Below are 7,587 nucleotides of genomic sequence, written 5' to 3'. Positions count from 1 at the left end.
AATCCTAGGGAACAAAAGGGTAATGGGGTGCCATGAGAGGAAATAGGAGGCTCATTCTGTGCTGCTGTACTGCTGCTGCTGCTGCTGCTAAGTCGCTTCAGTCGTGTCCGACTCTGTGTGACCCCATAGACGGGGGCCCACTGTCTCTGGGATTCTCCAGGCAAGAACACTGGAGTGGGTATTGAGGGTCCAATCAAGGTAGCTTCAGCCCCAGAGCAACTGTTATAAACACGGTGCTTCTGGTGCTTCTGTTGCCTGTGGTTTGCTACGCCTCATCATTGATTTCTGTCATCTGCAGCTTTCCATCAGCTTGACTCAGGCTGGATCTGTGTAAGCAATCAAATGAGCCTTGCTAATCCAGGGCCAAGAAATTCATCCGAACCATCATGAGAAGGATCAGAACATAGCTGAGCACCTAAATGGACAGACCCACGATGTCAGACATTTCTCATTCATCCCTTAAGTTCAACTTATTTTTTCTGTTTTTAAAAACTGTTTCTTAATGAGGTAACAGGATATCTCTTTATTAAGAGCCTACCATGTTATTACATTTAGGCTGTCCTGCACCTCCATACTGTAGCTATTTTAACTCCTGTTATAGAGAAGCTGGGGGCTTCGCAGGTAGCTTAGTGATAAAGAATCTGCCTGGCAACAGAGGAGCCACAGGAGATGCAGGTTCAATCCCTGGATCAGGAAGGTCCCCTGGAGAAAAAAATGGCAACCCACTCCAGTATTTTTCTGGAGAATTCCATGGACTAACTAAAGATAATGGACTGGAGGGCTATAGTCCGTGGAGCCTCGTGAGCTACAGGCCACAGGGTCACAAAAGAGACACGACTGAGCACACACACACACACACACACACACACACACACACAAACACAGCAAAGCTGAGTGTCCGAGGCTACACTGGCTCTAAGGGAAGAATTTGCCATTCTTCAGTTCTAGATGACTCCTAGGCCTGCCCTTTTTACTATACAAGCTGATTCTGGGGACACAGTAATTTTTGTAAATGCCAGCACCAATGCCATTTCATGCATTAACTGGGCAACTTTCATTAAAGACAACAGATAATGATCCGTATACACTCACCAAAGAGCTTGATTCTTTACTCATAACGTGGTCTTGCCCTTGGACACTGTCTACAAGCAAGTGTTTCTTTAAGACCTGAAGGCCAGTCAAGTTGTACTCAGCATCTTTCCTGTCTTTCTCAGGTGTATTTTTAAATGTGGTCTGGATTATCAGTCTCTTGATTTCTAAAGCACTGGACGTGGATTAGGTAATTCCGAACGTCTCTCCCAGTTGTGTATTCACAGAACAGAAACCCAAACCAAGTTGCTGGTTTCCTTCCTTTTCTGCAATTAAACACCCACAGAATCAGTAATGGAAATTACTATTCAGTCATTGAAAGAAGTGCTGTTTGTTTTTTCAAACTTTTATTTTTGTTTACAATGTCTAATGACAACTCAAGTGAAACGATGCACTCAAAGGTAGTCTCTTTTTACTCACAAGCACAGGCTTTCAAGGTAGTTTCTTGCCCAATAAAAAAGAAATTGAAAACAGCCCCTTTTCTTTAAGTCATCTGAAAATTAAAACTTCATTTTGCCCAAAGAGGAAAATAGCTATGATCAAAACTCACAACACATGTAAAAATGACCCCAAAACTACAGTTTTTAATAAAAGATCATTTCTATGAATTACAGCAAAAATATCAGATAATATCATCCTAGCTCCTTAAGAAGTTAACAGGGTTTTCAAATTTCCTGAGGTTACAATTGTGGTTATTTTACTTCTACAATGAATAAAAGTGATCTTACTACTTCTTTTATTGTGAAAGGGGAAAGTAACATGATATAAATATCTTCTATAATTAGTTCAATTATTGCGTTAAAAGATACAGCAGGTTGACTCTTAAACTCATTAGCTCCACCTAGTGGAAATAAACCAGAAATGCTTGTTTTCTTTTGCAGTTCCTCCCAGGTTCCAGCAACAGCTAAGCCAATACTCTTGCCTGGAAAATCCCATGGACGGAGGAGCCTGGTGGGCTGCAGTCCATGGGGTCGCTAAGAGTCCGGCACGACTGGGCGACTTCACTTTCACTTTTCACTTTCATGCATTGGAGAAGGAAATGGCAACCCACTCCGGTATTCTTGCCTGGAGAATCCCAGGAACAGATGAGCCTGGTGGGCTGCCGTCTATGGGGTCGCTAAGAGTCGGACACGACTGAAGCGACTTAGCAGCAGCAACAGCAGCCAGTCTCATCTTTAAAGGATGGTGAGAGACTTCCTGCAACAGGTATTTCTTTGCAACAAAAATGTTATTTGTTTGAGAATAACTTAAACTTCCATTTATGGAATATAGCAAACACTTACTTGGACATTATAAAAACACATATCTAACTATGAGCTATTACTCTTAATAACCAGTCTCTCAGCATATCAGATGCTCCTAAGTCACCCCCAAGGACTATGGTTCTATGGTTTCTCTCTCTTGCCTAACACAGGATGTCACAGGGAGCCATCAATAAGCCAATCTCGGTTTTTCTGTCTCCATATAACTCCACGTAAGGTCAGAGATGTAAATTGAGAAAGGCATGGATGACAGGGTTTGCCAGTTCATTCAAGGCCTGCCTGATCTCATATAATCCCTTCACTTAAATGTCCGAGAGTTGTGATGACTTGAGGCTTACGAGATCAGACAAAACTTATTTTGATTTGCCTCTCAAGTTTCATGATTACTGGCATCTCAGGGCCTCATAGTGAGCCAAGAATTATTCTCAGAACAATATTTACTTTCTGAAGAGAGCACGGCTTTGCCCCAAAACCCTGAGGGCATTCGCTCTGATTCACCCGTCAGAGCCCTCTTTGGGCTCTCCCAGCACCCCAGTCAGGTGCAGACTCAGGAAGCACCCCTGGACCCACTAGGACTTTGGCAGAACTGCTCACAAAGCAAACAGGGTGAACTGAAGGCTCTTCTTTTATTCTGGGCCCCATTCAAGTCCATCAGCCTTTGACTTACCAGGTGATTCAGCATTTGGTTTGGAGCAGACACCGCAATAGGGTGTCTCTTGAACCCAATATGACAACATATGAAATGTTTAAAAATAAAAGATGGACCTTAATAAATGAGCAAGAGACTTGGAAAAGGGGTCAAAGAAATTATAAAAGGACAAAGTAGAATTTGTACAGCGGTAGGGGGCACAGGGGGTCGCCATCTGCCTTTAAAAGTGAAATTCTATCTCCACCCCAAATGTCTGATCTCTGGACACTTCACAGTAGAGTGGCAGGTCCCTGAAATCTGTGGGAAAGAGACCCCCATCCTCTGGTATGCATGTATATTAGTAGATACCCTGCTCATAGAACTCTGTCAACACGATGGCCCCAAAGTTCTAAATCAGCATTACATTTTGTGAGATGGGGTAGAATTAGGCTCCCTGCTCACTAGATTATAGCAGAAAGCAAAGCATTTATGCCTGGATGCAAGACAGTAAAATCTACCTGAGCTTTTCTAAAAGCAAACTTCTGGCTCTCTTATTAGGAACGAGAGAAAAAAAAAAAATGTTTACCAAATCGATCGCTCTGTATAAGCTGCTAAGGACTGTTTTCTTCCCCAGCAAAAAGATGCCTCAGCTTCTGTGTTGGCATCATCTTGCACGCGAGACTCTAAAACACTCCTGCAGCCATTCAACCAGCCCCCAGATGAAGTGAACACACACAGTGTTCACCATCCTAGCTCTCAGGAACATATATGAAAGCTCCAAGGGAAGGAGGAAAAGACCAGGGAGTTAAAACCTAAATGTGAGCAGTAATCAAACCCAAAATTCAGAATTTTCTGGAGGGCAGAGGTCCATAGTCACAGCAACACTACATAGCATGAACTGCGGGAGATCTGTCACTTGTTTTTCTCAGTTCTGCTACCAGAGGGCGCCAAAGCTCCACTCAGCAAAACAGGCACATTTCAGAAAAACAGCACCATGGTGGATCCTTTTCTACAGCTTTTCCTAAGAACACATCTGGCCAGGGGGAAGAACTTCCACTTCAGGAGGGTAAAATAGTTGGACACAAAAGCTTCTCACTGTAAAAAAATTAAAATTTAAAATCAGGAAACTAGGAAAACTGTATTGATGAAAAGTACTTCCCTCTCTAGTGACTGATTTATTTATATTAGGGCTTCCCTGGTAGTTCAGCTGGTAAAGAATCTGCCTGCAATGAAAGACACCCTGGTTCGATCTCTGGGTCAGGAAGATCCGCTGGAGAAGGGATAGGCCACCCACTCCAGTATTCTTGGGCTTCCCTGATGGCTCAGCTGGTAAAGAATCCACCTGCAATGTGGGAGACCCTGGTTCGATCCCTGGGTTGGGAAGATCCTCTGGAGAAGGAAACGGCTACACACTCCGGTATTCTGGCCTGGACAAGCCCATGGACTAGAGTCCATGGGGTCACAAAGAGTCTGACACGACAGAGCGACATTCAGTTTCAGTTCTTTTAGTGATTTTATAGGTTCCACTGAACTTAAAATACATAATGTAGAATATGAATGTATATATAGAAAATTTCATGACTGGATTGTATTAAATTCTACATGAAAATATACATATGAATATATAGAGAAAATAATTCTCCTGTGCCATCTCACTAAATAAGTAAAACAGTGATACACTGGATATATATTTGCTTCTTTCCCCTAGTCATCTTAAAGCGTCTTGGGCCTAGGTGACTTTCTTCTATTAATAAGCATTTTATTGTATGTGACTTCTAGCCAGGGGTACCTGACTCCTTTCCTGCAGTTCACCAGAAAATGTGAGGCGAGTGTCACACAGTTAGGATAGGTAACACACAGTGAGTGAGTAGTAACTGGCATCTGTCCTGCTGGTGGACATTGTACTGGACTTTGGAGCCAGCCTATCTTCATATTCCGAGGTATTACTTTGTGAAACTTCAACTGCAATTTTACGTGTGTGCGACATGAAGTTGTCACAAAAGCACAGGTACTGATAGAGAATGAATTTGTTACAGAATGAAGCCGGGCAAAGGCTAATCGCGTTTTGCCAAGGCAAGGGTCATAGCAAACACCCTCTTCCAACAACACAAGAGAAGACTCTACACAGGGACATCACCAGATGGTCAACACCGAAATCAGATTGATTATATTCTTTGCAGCAAAGATGGAGAAGCTCTATACAGTCAGCAAAAACAAGCTGACTATGGCTCAGATCATGAACTCCTTATTGCCAAATTCAGACAAATTGAAGAAAGCAGGGAAAACCACTAAACCATTCAGGTATGACCTAAATAAATTCCCTTATGATTATACAGTGGAAGTGAAAAATAGATTTAAAGGACTAGATCTGATAGATAGAGTGCCTGATGAACAATGGTCAGAGGTTCATGACATTGTACAGGAGACAGGGATCAAGCCCATCCGCATGGAAAAGAAATGCAAAAAAAGCAAAACGGCTGTCTCAGGAGGCCTTACAAATAGCTGTGAAAAGATAGAAGCAAAAAGCAAAGGAGAAAAGGAAAGATATACCTATTTGAATGCAGAGGTCCAAAGAATAGCAAAGAGAGACAAGAAAGCCTTCCTCAGAGATCAATACAAGGAAATAGAGGGAAACAACAGAATGGGAAAGACTAGAGCTCTCTTCAAGAAAATTAGAGATACCAAGGGAACATTTCATGCAAAGATGGGCTTGATAAAGGACAGAAATGGTATGGACCTAACAGAAGTAGAAGAAATTAAGAAGAGGTGGCAATAATACACAGAAGAACTTTACAAAAAAGATCTTCACAACCAAGATAATCACGATGGTGTGATCACTCACCTACAGCCAGACATCCTGGAATGTGAAGTCAAGTGGGCCTTAGGAAGCATCACTACGAACAAAGCTAGTGGAGATGATGGAATTCCAGTTGAGCTATTTCAAATCCTAAAAGATGATGTTGTGAAAATACTGCACTCAATATGTTAGCAAATTTGGAAAACTCAGCAGGGGCCACAGGACTGAAAAAGGTCAGTTTTCATTCCAATCCCAAAGAAAGGCAATGCCAAAGAATGCTCAAACTACCGCACAGTTGCACTCATCTCACACGCTAATAAAGTAATGCTCAAAATTCTCCAAGCCAGGCTTCAGCAATACGTGAACTGTGAACTTCCAGATGTTCAAGCTGGTTTTAGAAAAGGCAGAGGAACCACAGATCAAATTGCCAACATCCACTGAATCATCAAAAAAGCAAGAGAGTTCAAGAAAAACATCTATTTCTGCTTTCTTGACTATGCCAAAGCCTTTGACTGTGTGGATCACAATAAACTGTGGAAAATTCTGAAAGAGATGGGAATACCAGACCACCTGACCTGCCTCTTGAGAAACCTGTATGCAGGTCAGGAAGCAACAGTTAGGACTGGACATGGAACAACAGACTGGTTCCAAATAGGAAACGGAGTCCATCAAGGCTGTATACTGTCACCCTGCTTATTTAACTTATATGCGGAGTACATCATGAGAAATGGTGGGCTGGAGGAAGCACAAGCTGGAATCAAGATAGCCAGGAGAAATATCAATAACCTCAGATATGCAGATGACACCACCCTTATGGCAGAAAGTGAAGAACTAAAGAGTCTCTTGATGCAAGTGAAAAGAGTGGAAAACTTGGCTTTAAGCTCATCATTCAGAATATGAAGATCATGGCATCTGGTCCCATCACTTCATGGCAAATAAGACGGGGAAACAGTGGAAATAGTGGCTGAGTTTATTTCGGGGGGCTCCAAAATCACTGCAGATGGTGACTGAAGCCATGAAATTAAAAGACGCTTACTCCTTGGAAGGAAAGTTATTACCAACCTAGACAACATATTGAAAAACAGAGACATAACTTTGCCAACAAAGGTCTGTCCTGACAAAGCTATGGTTTTCCCAGTGGTCATGTATGGATTTGAGAGTTGAACCATAAAGAAAGCTGAGCACTGAAGAATTGATGCTTTTGAACTGTGGTGTTGGAGAAGACTCCTGAGAGTCCCTCGGACAGCAAGGAGATCCAACCAGTCCATCCTAAAGGAGATCAGTCTTGGGTGTTCTTTGGAAGGACTGATGTTGAAGCTGAAACTCCAATACTTTGGCCACCTGATGTGAACAGCTGGCTCATTTGAAAAGACCCTGATGCTGGGAAAAATTGAGGGTAGGAGAAGGGGACAACAGAGGATGAGACGAGACGGCTGGATGGCATCACTGATGCGATGGACATGAGTTTGAGTAAACTCCAGAAATTGGTGATGGACATGGAGTATTGGCGTGCTGCAATCCATAGGGTTGCAGAATCAGACACAACTCAGCAACTGAACTGAACAAGACCCATGGCCTGTCACAGGTTGCTATGGAGATTTTTTTCTCACCCAATGTGTCTTCCTGGAAGGGAACTGGTCAACAGGACTTAAGACTTGTTAGAATGGGTCTCTCTGGCCTCCTGGAGTCACCCCAACCAGATAAAGCAACTCACCTTTTACCCTGGAGTGTTAGTCACTCAGTTGTGTCCATCTCCGTGACCCCACGTACTATGGCCCACCAGACTCCTCTCCATGGCATTCTTCAGGCAA

This window comes from Ovis canadensis, chromosome 26 (assembly GCF_042477335.2).
Source record: "Ovis canadensis isolate MfBH-ARS-UI-01 breed Bighorn chromosome 26, ARS-UI_OviCan_v2, whole genome shotgun sequence".
Classification (NCBI taxonomy): domain Eukaryota; kingdom Metazoa; phylum Chordata; class Mammalia; order Artiodactyla; family Bovidae; genus Ovis; species Ovis canadensis.
This window is presented reverse-complemented; position numbering follows the sequence as displayed.